Source organism: Dama dama, chromosome 5, assembly GCF_033118175.1.
Source record: "Dama dama isolate Ldn47 chromosome 5, ASM3311817v1, whole genome shotgun sequence".
Classification (NCBI taxonomy): Eukaryota; Metazoa; Chordata; class Mammalia; order Artiodactyla; family Cervidae; genus Dama; species Dama dama.
In genome coordinates, this window is record NC_083685.1 from 21,494,811 (window position 1) to 21,510,171 (window position 15,361).

The following is a 15,361-nucleotide window of genomic DNA, read 5'->3' on the forward strand; positions in this document are numbered from 1 at the left end:
GCTACGAGCCAGGGGGTTGCAAAGAGTCAGACATGACTTAGCACATATGCACTGCAAGAGGTCCACCCACTGCAAAACCACCCCAGAGACTCAGGATGCCAGTCCAGGGCTGGATATCACAGATGAGACAACCAAAACTCACCCTCAATCTGCCTCTCAGTGTTTTAGCCTGAGAGAAACCCTTTCCCATCTCTCAGCCTCAGTTTGCTCCTCTGCAGAATGGGGCTGCATAAGTGACAACACTCCCACTGTCCCATCCAGAGCACTGCCCCAGTCCCAACTGCACCAGTGTGGCCCTGATGGGGGAACAGCGGTGACCGGTACTCAGTAGCCAGAGGAGAAGGTAACAGATCTTGACCCCACCGTGAACACCAAGGGCCAGAGTGGGGGCTCTTCAGACCCTCCTCCAACGCTCCCTGGAGTCAGGCCTGGCTGACAACCCTCTCTAGTCCTGGACGAACAGCTTCATCAATAAGAGGTAAAGAAAGATGCTGGAGGGACTTTCCTGGTGGGCCAGTGGTTAAGACTCCGCACTTCCAATGCAGGGGGCACAAGTTCAGTCTGCAGTCAAGGAACTAAGATCCCACATCCTGAGCACACGGGCAAGAAAATATATATTAAAAAAAAAAAGAAAGGAAAAATGCTGGGGGTGCTAAATGAGTGCTTCCTGCCTGCTGAGAACTGGTGCCTGCGATAGCCCACGCCCTATGTCCCAAGCCCCAGTGGCTGAACACCAATCCCAATCAGTGGCCAGAGCTGGGAAGGGGCCAAGCTGACATCTGCAAAGGGCCAGCGCCTGCTCCCCAGCAGCCGCACCCACTGACCAGCCCTTCCTCACTGGCATGGATTGCTTGGGCACCCCATGTACCCTCCAGGATGTGTCTCTGCTTCTTCCCCAAAATTCCTGACTCTCTGGAAAAGCTGGGGGTTGGGGAAGGGGAGGGAGTGGCATGTCCTCATCACATCCATAGGGGTCTCCGGGGGACAGGACTGCCTCTCCCAGGCCTGGAACAGCTCGCAGCCCCCTGTCCTGGGAGCCAAAGACAACACACAGGGAGGGGGCCTGCAAATTCAGCCCCTCCTCCGCTAGGGCACCTGACCGCTTCAACAAAAATACAAAGCACCAAGATCCTAGCAACAATCTGTTCATCACCAGTTCTATGGGAGCATTTGATTCCATCCCCATTCTACAGATGCAGAAACTAAGGTATGAGGTGGCTCAGGGCCTTGCCCAAAGTCACAAAGACGATAAGTGGCAGAGTGTGATATGCACTCAGCAGTCAGGGTCTGAGCTCCTTGCTCAGGACCACCTGCCTCCCCTGGTTTAAAAAAATAAAATAAGATAAAAGATGCCTCCCTCTCTGGCTAGTCAGACCAGTACCTGAATCCCCTCCTCCAAGCCTGTGTTTGGGTTTCCCTGGTGGTCCAGTGGTTAGGACTTTGGTGCTTTTCACTGCCGGGGGCCTGGGTTCAATCCCTAGTCAGGCAACTAAGATCCAACAAATTGCACTGCATAGCCAAAGAAAAAACAAGCCTGTGCCCAGCCCACTGACCCACATCTGGTCTGCCTTCTCTTCCCCCTGACACTCCAAACCTTGCCAGTGCCCCCTATGGCCTCCCTACAGTCCCTCTGGGGAAGAAGCTCTCTGGAGAGACCCCTGCCTTCAGAGGTACCAGGTGGGTGGTGGAGGCAGGGAGGGCAGTGGGCACAGACATGCCCAACACCAGCCTCAGTCTGCCCAGTGAAACGGCTGTGAACTGCGCTGAGGAAGCATCCACCGGGTTCCCTGGGAGGGTCAAAGAATTAGTCTCAGCCAGCTCTTTGCTTCCAGCTGAGACATGGAACAGGTGATCTATGCGTGCCTCCCTTTCCTCATTTGTTAAAATGAGGATAACAGTCCGTTTTGCAGCATCACCACGAGGGTGACAAAACGGGGTCACACGAAAAGCCCTAATGCTGATGGACTTTTGAGCACCTCCTCTGGGCCAGACGCTGTCCCACAGCAGCGCACTGAACCGTTGCAGCGACCCCAGCTGGGGACTGCTCATTACCCCTGGTTTACGGAAGGGGAGATGGAGACACAGGGAGGTGAGTGACCTGCCCTGGGCGCTCGGCATGAAAGTGGCCGACACTGGGACCCAGGTCACTTCTTCTCCCACTGGGCACAGTGACCACAGTGGCGTACCGGGGTCCAGCCCCGCACCCAGCCCCGCACCCTCCTCCAACATCCAACGTCCCAGCTCAAGGGCCTGCACACTGGCCCCGCCCTCTCTGAGCCTGCCCACTGACTCCGCCCTCTCTGAATCCGCACACAGGCCCCGCCCCCTCCGAGCCTGCACCTTGGCCCCGCCCTCTCTGAGCCTGCCGCCCACCATCAGGGCACAGAAGCCCTGTGCCTGTGAACCCCAGAGATGCAGAAAATGCACAGTACCACACCTGCACTGTCGGGGCAGCTCCTTCTCCCAGGCCCTTTCTGAAGAGCACTGCATCCGGTTAGAAAATATTCCATCCTGGAGGACCCCGCAGCCTTCACACTGGGCAATGGTGCTGCCCATTCCGCACCCCATGAAGCCACATGGAGCGCGGCCCCCGCCCCCCGCCCCGATCCACCATATCCACTCACCAGTAGAATATGACAACCCAGCAACTTCCGACCCACCACCCCGAGGAGGTCCCAGCAATATGTTGGAGACAGCAAGTGGGGACGAACAGGAACCTACCAGAAAAAGCCGCCAGCAACTCAGAGACTCCCTGGGACCTGCAGGGGAAAATGCGGGTCTTGTTAGCAAGGATCCCAGCCTCCACGCATGGCCCAGAGCATGACCACATCAAAGTGCAGGTAGATGGCAAGGCCCTGGCCTGGGGTCAAGTATTTCTCCATGACAACTCTATGAGGCGGTACTGCTAGCTCATTTGACAGAGAGGGAAACTGAGGTTCAGAGAATCAAAGTCTCAAGTCCCAGGATCCACAACTAGGAAGTCATGGAGCTGGGATTCCAGTCCAAACTGTGTGGTTACAAAGGCAGCCCACACCCCATCAAACCCCCCCCCCCCCCAACCAGGGACCCCAGGCCCAGATTACAGTGTTGCCATGAAAATCACCCATTAACTTCCCAGGGGACCCCATAACGTCAGTAAGGGACACCTGAAAGAGGGGTGGGCCTATTACTCTCATTCAACAATTCCTGAGTCACCCTTCAAAGTCAAAGCCAGCACAATAAAAACAAGCATCCAGGATATAAAAAGCACACTCACAAATAAATAAGAACCAGTCGACCCAATAGAAAAATGGGCAAAAAGACTTGACAGCACTTTGCAAAAGTGGATATAGAAATGGCCAATGAGCACACGAAAAGATGCTCAATATCATTAGTCAGCAGAAAACTGCAAACTAAAAACAAGAGACCAGGGACTTCCCTGGTGGTCCAATGGCTAAGACCCCCCACTCCCAATGCAGGGGGCCCAGGGTTTGCGCCCTGGTCGGGGAACTAGACCCCACATGCCAAAACTAAAAGATCCCGTTTGCTGCAACTAAGACCTGGCACAGCCAAACAAATAAATATTTTTAAAAATTAGAACAAGACACACCCTACGCATCCATCTGGATGGCCAAAATAAGACAGACAATACCAAGTGTTGGCAAAAATGCAGATCAACTGGAATTCTCAGACATTACTAGTGGAATGCAAAATGGTGCAACTACTTAGGAAAACAGTTTGGCAGTTTCTTACGAAGTTAAACATACATTTGGGTGACCATATGACCCAGCAATTTCACTGCTGGGTATTTACCCAAGAAAAATGAAAGCATATGCTCACACAAAGAGTTGTACCAATACGTGAATGTTCATAACAGCTTTATTCATCATCACACACACAAAAAAAACTGTAAACAATATATTCATCCATAGACAAAGGGAAAAACAACCAGCGGTACAGCCATACCATGGACTACTACTCTATAATAAATCTGAACAAACTACAGACACACAACCACATGGAAGAATGTCAGACTCAGACACTAAGCTCGCATTAGGATTCCATTTATAGGATTCTGGGAAAGGCAAGACTCCACTTTCACAAGAGGTCTGCAGAGGCAGTCACCCTAGAACAAAAGAAGATGTTTCCCACAAAAATTAGAACACTGATCACCTATCTCCTTAACAATTATTCACTAATCTGCACCCAGGTATTTATGCATTCTTTACTGTGTAAGTCTTTGCATACGCACACAAAAAGAACAAGTAAACAAACAGTGGGCTTCCCTGGTGTCTCAGATGGTAAAGAATCTTGCCTGCAAGTCAGGAGACCCATGTTCAATCCCTGGGTCAGGAAGATCCCCTGGAGAAGGGAATGGCAACCGATTCAGTATTCTAGCTTGGAGAATTCCATGAACAGAGGAGTCTGACTACAGTCCGTGGGGTCACAAAGAGTCAGAGACAACTGAGCAGGCAACACACTTCAAACAAATGGTAATGGGCAGACCACTGGACAGAGATCAAAAACCTGGCTGTGGTCCCAGTTCTACTAACGGCTATGACCTTGGGCAAGCCCTCAGTTCTCTCTGACCTCAGTTTTCCCATCCAGAAGACGGGTCCACTCCCCAAGGCCATCTTCAAGACCCATCCGTTCACAAACATCTCTGCCTTGACTGGACCTTCAGGGAACCGCCTCTGCATCAGCGGCAAGTGGAGCTGAGGCTACCGGCGCTCACAAGACCACTGCATGTGGGGCTCAGGCTCCAGAACCAAGCTTCCTGGGTTCAAAGCTGGGCTCTGCCCCTCCTAGCTGTGCGCACACCTGGGGCAAGTAGCTTCAACTCTCTGAGCCTCAGTTTCTTCCTCTCTAAAATGGGGGCAAGGGAATTTAATTCCCTGGCGGTCCAGTGGTCAGGACTCTGAACTTTCACTGCTGAGGGCCCAGGTCTGATCCCTGGTCAAGGAACTGAGATCTTGCTAACCATGCAGTGCAGTCAAAAAAAATTCTTTTTTAATTCAAAAATAAAATGGGTAAGACGAAAGATAAAAACACTGACCTTACAGGGACACCGTGGGGATGAAGTGCCTGCGTAGCCAACATGGGCTCAGTTCCTGCTGGATATTACGTTACCCCGATGCAGGGGCTGGCAGCTAAGCTCCAAGACCCAGAAGTCCTAAAAGGGGCCGCTGCAGCCAGTGGCTCAAGAGGGAGGATCCTGCCCCTTCTCTCCTATTCTTTTAAGTTTTTTTTTTTCCACTATGATGCCTCCAGGCTAGGTACTTGTCCTGGGCAGCTGCAGAGACAAGGCCCAACAGGAAGGCTGGAAGTAGGGAGACCAGGTGTGTCTCCATAGCCTTCCCGGCCCCGGGCTCCCGGGAACCTCCATGGCCAGTCCCCTGCAGCAGTTCCTATGAAGAGCTCAGGCAGGGTCAGGTGGGTGAGCGCTCTCTCCAGGCACCACCTTGGAAGGGCAGCTTGGAGATCAGATCCCACCTGCTTCCCACCTTCTCCCAGCTCCAGTCCCCAAAGGAATCCTCTGATGGTGTGGGGTCAAGACTGGCCTGGGCCAGCCCCAGGGTCACAAGCCCCGGGAGGACAGACGGAGTTCTTTCAGCAATGCCGGCAACATGCAGGTCCAGAGAGCGGTTCCCAGCCTGGAGAACTTGGGGACTTCCCGGGAGAAGCCAGGCCGAGCCCCAAGGAGGAAGGTGTGCTTGGCCCGAATTGGGGTGGGGAGGAGATGGGTTGGCAACACAAGAAGACAGGGGGCCCAAGCAGAGACAGCTGATCCCAGCGCAAAAGTCGGAACAGAGTGTGTGTGAATGCTGAAGAGACAGAGCTGATCACGCTGGGCCCTGCGGATTGGGGGCTTTATTCCCCGGGGCAAGGAGACCCTTCGGAGGGTTCTGCATGCAGAGAAGGGACCGGTCCCACTGGAATTTGCAGAGTGCATTTTTCGGTCTCTGGAGTGGAGGATGGATGGAGATGGAAGTGGGACAAATGGACAGGATGGAGAATATTTTGCAAGTAGTGTCCACACAGAAGAGGGATGAAAGCCATGGTGACCATGCTGGGCTCCCACAGCCTCCTGGCCTGGAGACGGCTCTGGGTTGGGGACGGAAGGAGAACTACATAGACTTCCTGTAGCCTTTCCGGGTTCCAGCTGCTTCCCCGTTACCCCATATAATTCCCACAACTATCCTGGGAGATGGGGGTGGCCTCTGTTTCAGCCCAGGAAGTTGATGCTGAGAGTGAGGGTAACTCACCCAAGGATATCCCACTAGGAAAGGAAGGAGCCAGGATTCAAATCCAGATCCGGTCACTGGGTGGGGGATGGGCAGAGGGGTGTGCAGTGCAGTAAACCTTCCTTGGGTGTGAACAGGAGGAGTGGGAGGGGGGAGGTGGCCGCTCCAGTCCCCAGGTTGACCCCAAGCTGCAGGAACTTCCCACCAGAGCCACACCCACTGGGACTTCCCTGGGCTTGGAAAGGTCCCCCTGCCCTGGGCCTCCTAGGAGGCGGGCAGCTCTGACCCCTGTGCAAGGGAGTCCAGTCAGAGAGCAGACCCCCTCATTCAAGGTCTCAATCACACCTGTGCTTGCACACTCAGCAGTTCATGCACACCCTCAGTCACACACACACACACACACACACACACACGTTTTCATGGGCTCATGCACATGTGCTAGGTTGCTTCAGCCATGTCAGACTCTGTACAACCCTATGGGCTGTAGCCCGCCAGGCTCCTCTGTCCATAGGATTCTCCAGGCAAGAATACTGGAGTGGGTTGCCATGCCCTCCTCCAGGGAATCTTCCCCACCCAGGGATCAAACCTGCTTCTCTTATGTCTCCTGCATTGGAAGGAGGGTTCTTACCACTAGCACCACCTGGGAATTCCCAAGGCACAACCAAAAATTTAAAGGGAAAAGAAAAAAAAAGAAAAGAACAAGATGACATCAAAAGGCAGTGACTGAAAAAAAAAAAAAAAAGCAGTGACTGAACAGACAAACCAGGGTAAAGTGAAAGTGAAAGTTGCTCACTTATGTTCGACTCTTTGTGACCCCATGGACTATACTTTCCATGGAATTCTCAGGCCAGAACACTAGAGTGGGTAGCCTTTCCCTTCTCCAGGGGATCTTCCCAATCCAGGGAATGAACCAGGGTCTCCTGCACTGCAGGCGAATTCTCTACCAGCTGAGCCACAAGTAAAGCCCAAACCAGGGTAAGCCTGCAGTGAGTGACAGGAGTGATGGCAGGTGAGGAGGAAAAATGGGAAGACAGCGAGGGTGTCCCAGGAGGTGAGGGTTTTATCACTATTTCCAGGGTGAGGCCACAGGAGGGGAGTAGCACATTCTGAACTGAAACCAAGTAGAACGGTGTGAGGCAGGGCCAGGGAGACACCTCCAGGTCAATCCCTGAGGGCTCCATGGGGGCGGTGTCCTCTTCCCCAAAACCAGCGTCTCCCTGCACAGGCGTCTCTCCTAAGGTCAGAACCTCAGGGCTCCAGCCTCAATACTAGTTAAGTGCTTGGTAGCTAAGCCTCAGTACCTCCAGGCCTTTCTCCCCAGGACACCCAGGGGCAATGCCCTGACTCTGAGGGCCCCCTGAGGCCCTGGCAACACCTGGCCTTTGCCTCCACCTGTTCCTTGAAAGTGAAGTCGCTCAGTCCTGTCCAACTCTTTGCGACCCCGTGGACTGTAGCCCACCAGGCTCCTCTGTCCATGGGATTCTCCAGGCTAGAATACTGGAGTGGGTTGCCATTTCCTTCTCCAGGGGATCTTCCCCACCTAGGGATCGAACCCAGGTCTCCCGCATTGCAGGCAGACGCTTTAACCTCTGAGCCACCAGGGAAGCCTATTCCTTGGGCAAGTTGCTAAAAGCGATTGCCCAAGCCAGGGCTCAGAACAAATCCTCTCTCCCAGCCCTGCCTCCTCCGGGCCTCCAGCCATGCGGGCTGCATCCTCCGCAGGGCCCCCCGGGGGCACACCTTCCAGATGCTGACGGAGCCCTTGTAGTGCCTGCAGCCTACAGGCTAGAGAAGTTAAGGTTCCAGTCCTGGTCGGCCACTACCGCACTGCGCACCCAAGTCACTTTATTCCTTGTGCCTCTGTCTCCCCCTCCCCCTGTCTGTAAACTGAGGGGTGGTAACAGTGTCCCCTCAGAGGGTTGCTGTGATGATTAAATGAATCAATACAGCTCAGCCTCTTGGAACAGTGCCTGGCACAGTGTAGACCTCAAAAAGCCCTTTCATTAAATTTATTTGGCTGCACCAGGTCTTAGTTGTGGCTTGTGGGATCTAGTTCCCCAACCAGGGATCAAACCGGCGTCCCCTGCATTGGAAGGCAGATTCTTAACCACTGGACCACCAGGGAAGTCCCTCAGGTGGGTTATTTATTATCCCCATTTTACAGATGAGGAATCTGAGACTTGGGGAGGTTGAGTCATTTGCCCCAGGCTCATATGGCTGGTGAGAGGTCAGGACAGGTGCCCAGACGGCCTTAACTGCACGCATGGGGTTGAGCGCTCTTCTTGTCACTTTCCTTCTCAAGTTGAGTGGTACCCTCCTCTGTGTTCTCAGACCCTCAGTCCAAGGGCAGCAGTAACCTGACCCGATCCTCCAGAGCTGCTGCTGCCCATCTCTCTGATGGACAGACTGAGGCTCCAAGAGGGGATTGCACAGCCAGGCTGCCATTCACCTCAGTGGTCCACCCAGTGGGCGGGTCCTCCATGATTCTCCCCCAATCAGTGCAGAGGCCAGAAGCCAGCGCCCAACCAGAAGCAGGAGTCACAACTAACCACTGTAGTCCCGCCCAGTCATCACCTCCTCCCAGGGCAGGTTCCCCGCCCAGGCTCTGCCCATCCAGCCCCGGACCCTCAGTACCGCCCCTCAGAGAGGAGATGCTCCACCCATAGTCCCTGTCGTTTCATCTCAACACCCTCAGTGGGCACAGGTCAAGTTCAATCACTCGGCCAATGAGCTTAGGGGCTGGGACAAGGTCCCCAGCCAGGACCCTCAGGGCCTGAACTAGGTCCCTCTTCGAGTCAGCCTTGGAGAAAAGACGCTCCTTCACCAGCTGCTGCTGCTAAGTCACTTCAGTCGTGTCCGAACCTGTGCGACCCCATAGACGCAAGCCCACCAGGGTCCCCCGTCCCTGGCGGCCCCCGCCTTCCCACCTCAAGCTCCTTCAGTAGCATAGGTCATGATCCACAAAAATCACCCAGGGCCTGGGGACCACTGCAATGCCTGCTACTTTGAGGAAAGGGAAGTGACCCCCACATAAGCCTCCACGTGGCAGTGTGAACTTGCTAGGCCAAGATGAACCAGTCACAAAACGTGCTTTGCAGAGGCCCTAAACAGGACCCTGCAGATCCCAGCACTGCCCCCAAGGGGCAGGCATAACTTCTGGAAGCTGTCCCTGCATGCTGAATTTGGGGACTTCAGGTGCAGTGTGACCCAGGTGCCCAGGGCGGGAGCAAGCCAGGGCCCTGAGGCATTAGAAGGTGGCAGGGGGTTAGGGGGGTAACTAACACCCCTCCCAGAACCTCCTGGGCCTGCCGGGCACATCTCTTCACACTAGATGAACAAGGAAGTCTCCCCTGTCCCCTGGGGCCAGGTGTCGCCCTTCCCTGTCACTGCAGTAGTAAGCAGGCCAGACAGTCAGAGCGAGAGGGAGGCGGCCCCTTCCATTTAGAAGTCACTGGGGTATTTTATTTTCCTTCTCAAGTGACAGCTGAGGCTGGCTCTCCTTGAAACTGCGGAGAGGCAGTCAGCAAGAGTTCACCCAGGTCTCTGATTCCCCACCAGACTGCGGCAGTCAGCGACAGTCGAGGGGTGGGGGGTGGGGCGGCGGGGCAGTCAAATCAAAACCACAGCCAGCATGGATGTTGAGTGGACAGGGCCTGGGGGAGGACAAAGCGGGGAGGAGGGGCTCTGGCCCAACAGAAGGTGATGCATGACCCCGCCCAAAGGGGACACAGCCCACCTAACCATGGGGGGCACCGCCCCACTCCACGGGGCTCGAGGGCCATCCAAGGGAGGCACAGAGTCAGGAGGAGAAGGAGGAGTAGCCCTGACCCCTGCCCATGAGTGCCCCAGCCTCCAAATCACCCACCTGGGCTCCCTAGAGACCTGCACTGATCGCAGGCGAAACAAGCACAGCGGGTCACCACAGCAATAATAATAGTCCCCTCCCGTAAGTGCGCTTACGGTATGCCAGGTTCTGGGCCATCTATCCTGACCCCATTTTACAGATGGGTAACCTGAGACCCAAAATAGTTCAGCCATCCGCCTGAGCTGGCACAGCCGGTGAGGGGCAGAGAGATGGGCACCCAGGCGACTGCCCTTGGCCACCCCATCCTCCACGCCTTCCACCCTCAATTTGACCTCGGAACACACTTTTCAGAAACCTCCCATCTTCTCACTACAGGGTGTGGGGCCATCTGTGAAGACAGCAGCCAACAGGAGCAATTAGACGCCAGGAAGGAGCCAGGATATCGACCCATTTCTGGAAGGAACGGGAGGGATGGGAGGGGACTCGGGCCACACCCAGTGTTGGCAGCCTGGCTCCCAGCCAAGCCCAAGGCAAGGCAAGGCAGGCGGCACAGACCAGGCCAGGGTGGGGGCTGGGGTGGGGCAGGGTGGGCGGCTTTGCTTCAAGGCCTGCGGAGACCCAAGAGATGCCCTGTCTGTCCATCACCAGCACCACCAGTGGCAGACACCCGGAACCCCCCTGCCGTGGCTTTCTCTGAGTGGGCACCATGCTAAGCCCTCTAGCTTACTAACTGGTTTAATTCTTACAAGCATCGTACGCACGAGTTACCATGACTCTCCCCATTTTACAGATGGGAGCAATGAGGCAGAGAGGCAAGAAAGTGTACCCAGGGTTCCCACAGCTAAGATTTGCATCTGGGCGTCCACTTTAACCACACATCACCTCTGCATGGGAGTCCCCTGAGGGATGGGAGATAAGAGAGAGGGCTTTCTGGGAATGGGGCACCGGGGACTGCGTGGGGTGGAAACTTCCAGAAGCCTCTGGAAGTCCCTCAGAGGCCCCATCCTGGACTCTCTGTAAAGATAGTTCCACCCTGTAGGAACACAGGGCAAGTGCCCTAAAATGCTAGCTTCAGTGTTCTCTGGGGAAGAGGCTGCCTGATGGTCAGCCAGAAGGGAAAGCCACTGCAACGTTCCCAGGCCCAACCCCCAAACCCCAGGCTTCCCTGCCCTGGAGCAGGGTCTGGGCCATTAGCAGCTGCAGGGAGGGGGGGGGGGGGGGTTGGGGAGGGGTGGAGGTGTGGAGTCTTGAGGGCAGCAGGCTGGGAGAGCAGGGAGGTCATGGAACCATGGATGGATCGCCAGAAGCAATTAATTGTCTGGGTCAAGAGATGGTGAAAGAGATTTGTCACCCGGGGGGCCCAGGGAATATTCCAAAGAGTCCAGCGACCCCGGGTGGGAGGGAGGGGTGGTCCCCACTGACCGGGTCCAGGGAGGGAGATTAGGACCTCTGGAGCTCTCCATTCCCCTCCCCCACCCCCATCCCCTCTACACACTGCACACTGGTAAAAGCTCATGTCTCCACGGGGAACCCATCCCCTCCCCAACACCAGCCTCTGACCCACCCCAGCATCCAGGACCTGCACACCAGGGAGACCAGCCCATCCTGCACAGAAGGGGACAGAGATGCCTGGCAAGCGAGTCCACACACAGAGTCCTGACAGCCCAGGATCCGGCCACAGACCCAGATCCAATCCCAGCCGCACCAAGCTCAAGCTAGGTGACCATGCCTGTTGCTTAAACCTCTGAGACTGCTTCCTATGCTTTTGTGAGAGGGAGGCGATAAGCAGGGGAACTAAAACAAGGCCGGCTCAGGCACAAATGCCAGCTCTACCATGTCATTAATCTTGAGGCCATCACTTGGCTTCTCTGAGTCTTGGTTTCCCCGTCTGTAAAATGGGGGGGGGGGGGGGGTGATGCCAAGGGTTACTTTGAGCGGAAACACACAGCTTGGCACACAGCAGGGGCTCAGGGCAAGCTTACCATCAGGGTTCACCAGCCCGCCACCGCAGGGACCCAGGCCCAGCCCCGCCAGAACCTAGGACACCCAGGCTCAGGCCCCCAGCCTGATGGTGGTATTGATGACAATACCCCTGCACAGACCCCCGCCCAGCCTCTGCAGTAGGACCCAGTGGGAAACATAGGCTGCTGAGGCCACCATCCCTTGACCGGGCTTGGCCTGTCATAGAGAACAGAATGCCCTGGACACACACAGCCATCCATTCAGACCCTCCGAGGACAGATCTGGAGCGGGTACGGGGTGTGGGCCTCCCCACCGTTGAGTCCCCCCAAGGAGCTCCCAGCTTTCAGCCCTTCATGTCCACACCAAAACCCTCCACACACACACCCTGGGTACATGCGGCCCCCGGGATCCACTGTTTGATGCCAGTAAACACCCCAAACACCTCCCTCACTGCCCCCACTACACAGATGAGAAAACTGAGGCCCGAGCACCCAGCAAAGGGCAGCCTCAAAGCCGGCTCTCTGTGATGTCCCGCAGGTGCTCAGAAGCCCAGGTCGCTGGGGCACGGCGGCGGGGGCCCACACTGAGTCAGAGTGAGAAACTCGACGGAAACTGAAAACAGCCCCGGAGGCCCCACGAACTCTCCAGAGTGAGTCGCGCTGATTCACAGCCGGGCTCTGTGTTGGAAAGTTCCTGCTTCTGTGGTGGAGTGGGGGTGGGGGGCCGCTAGGCTAGCAGCCACCTGCCCCAGGGCCTTTGTATCGCATCCAGCCCCGCCCCCACCCGGGGCCCCAGCAGGGAAGTGCCTGCAGGGATGTTCCAGGCCGGAGGGCAGGCGGGCAGGAAAGTCGGCAGAGCACAGCTGCGGTGACCTGAGGATCTGGCCTGAGACCTAGCTTCTAATCCAGGTTCCCCTGCTTTCGGCTGGGTGACCCCGGGTGTGTTGCTTCACATCTCCGAGCCAGTTCCTCGCCTGTGAAATGGAAATTCTCATCTCACAGGACTCAGAGACTCAGTTAAAGTATGCCTACAGACTGCTGAGCATACAGTAAGAGCCCAATAAAGATGTATCTTTTTCAGTTCCCAAATGGGTTTTTTTAATTGAGGTGAAATTCATACAACATAAAAATAACCATTATAAAGTGAAAAATTCAGTGGACTTGATTACATTCACGGCACTGTGAGGTCACCAGCTCTAGTTCCCAGCATTTCCAGCACTCAGAAAAGAAATCCCCTACTCACCGAGCTTTTTGCCTCCATGCCCCCTCTTTTCCCCCCAGCCCCTGGCAACCACTCATCTGCTTTCAGTCTCTATGGATTAACTGTTCTGGACATTTCATAGAAATGGGACCACACCATATGCAGCCCTTGGCGTCTGGTTTTTTTCACTCAGCCTCATGTTTTCAAGGTTCATCCACATTACAACATGGATTAGCACTTCGTTCCTTTTTTATGGCTGAATAGTATTCCATTGTACGGATGGACCAACTATTTATTTTTTAAATAAGAAGAATAAATGTGTCCTGAATGATACAGAAAGGCAATCTGACAATATATATAAATACACACAGACGTGAAATACTTTAAAACTTGCAGTGTTATAAAATAACCATAAAGACTGTAGTGATATAGTGTGCAATCTGGCCAGAAGGAAGAACCAGTTGGCTGGAGAGAGGGGACCATAGTAGCCCCAGAGCTAACAGTCCCTTGCTCAGGGCCTTTCTTGCTCAAGCATCAGGCCTCCCATATCCAGGCTGTGTTGTGCTGTGTGACCCTGGGTCAACTCCTTACCCTCTCTGGGCCACCACTTCCCCATTTGTAAACAAGGGTACTGGAAAGGACACTCTCAAGAGGGATTTCCCACCAGAAAGGCGAGAGAGACTGTGGCAGCCAGACTGTGGAACCAAGCAGGCATGGGGCATGTCACCCAGGGAACCGCCAGGCTTCCCGGTGCTGGTGACAGCTAGGACAAGCAACTCTGGGATGTTCAGAGTCCCTTTAGAAGCAGGGGGGTTGGAGGAGAGGGCATACTATGGGCCACAGAAATACAGACACAGCACGAAAAGGGAACCTTGGTGTTCCTGCCCTCCCCTGCCCGGGGCGGAACCAAGATGTGCGTTTCTAAGGCCTGATGCCAGGTCCTCACACTTAAGACACTTGGTTCTTATCGACAACCCACTCCAGTATTCTTGCCTGGAGAATCCCAGGTCCACAGGGTCGCAAAGAGTCGGACATGACTGGAGTGACTTAGCATGAACACTTGTGCACTATAGGATGTTCACAGCATCTCTGGCCTCGACCCACTACACCTGTTGCACCTCCCCAGGGTTGGGACAAATGAAATGTCTTCAGACATGGACAAATAATCCTGGGGGCAATGTCACCCCACTGACCCCATCCCCACCATGGTCCCCACTAAGAGCCTCTATTCCTGGGCAGGAAATAGCAGCGAGTGGTACCCACCCCTCCCCTGGGCCAGCCCTCTGGTCTGGTCAGTTCCAGACAGGGCAGAACCCACTGAAGGGACAAGGACCCTGTGTCCAGGACCCATCCTCCTTCTTCTCCAGGTCAGGCCAGGCCTGGTCTCCCTGCCAAGAAACACACAAGCCATCCACACTGACAGCCAATGGATTCCTTGGCAGGAAGCCCCTGTCATGTCCTGATGCCGATCCAGGCACTGGGGGCTCAGCTGCGGACAAGACAGAAGCAGCCCCTGCTTTCTTGGAAGTGACCTTCTGATGTGGGAAGGCCAACAACACACCAAGGGACGGAATCAACCGAGAAACTTCATGGATCAACAACTACAGTCCTGAGTGAGGGGCTGGCATAGTGGCTTGGGGTGGGGGGCGGTGCTTGACTGGGCAGCCAGGAGGACTTCTTGAGGGTGACATGTGACCTGAGACCTGATGACAGTCGCCATGCCAATCACAGGGAACAGCATTCCTGGTGGGGGAATAGCAAGTAGAGAGGCTGAGTACAGAGGCCAGGGTGGGGAGGGATGTGGCTGGAGATACATCAATGACAGGGAGGTGGGTGGTGGGGGACAGCTCCCCAGCATGCTCAAAGTCTCTGGTCTTATTCTCATAGGAGGAGGAAAAGTAGGGAGGGAAGGATGTGAGACCAGGAACTGAAGATTCTCATTCTCCTTTAGAGAGCATGAAGAAAATGGTAGGAACAAGAATGGATGGATTCCAAGGCCAGGAGAAGGCTGGATGGGTGCCCAGGTCAGACAGTGGAGCAGGGAGGAGGACCACAGTGCCTGACCTGCTGTTACGAAAGCAGAGAGGGTTTCGACCACAGTGGTCTCGTCCCCCACCACTAACAGCATATTGTTATTTGTGTGTTGTTAGGGGGTCTCCTAGGCAGGGTC

General features: G+C 55.1%; 1 protein-coding gene across 2 annotated transcripts in view; it reads right to left on the bottom strand.

The window, feature by feature from the left end:
* Positions 1-15,361, bottom strand: part of NCOR2 (nuclear receptor corepressor 2) — a 233,181-nt gene that overhangs the window by 197,007 nt on the left and 20,813 nt on the right. Inside the window, exon 1 of one of the 2 annotated variants that reach the window (XM_061142085.1) lies at positions 2,722-2,737. The exons of the other annotated variant lie outside the window; for it this stretch is intronic. The gene's annotated coding sequence lies outside the window, so the exon portion shown is untranslated. Of the gene's footprint in view, positions 1-2,721; positions 2,738-15,361 lie in introns of those variants that run through there. 2 annotated transcript variants of the gene reach the window in all.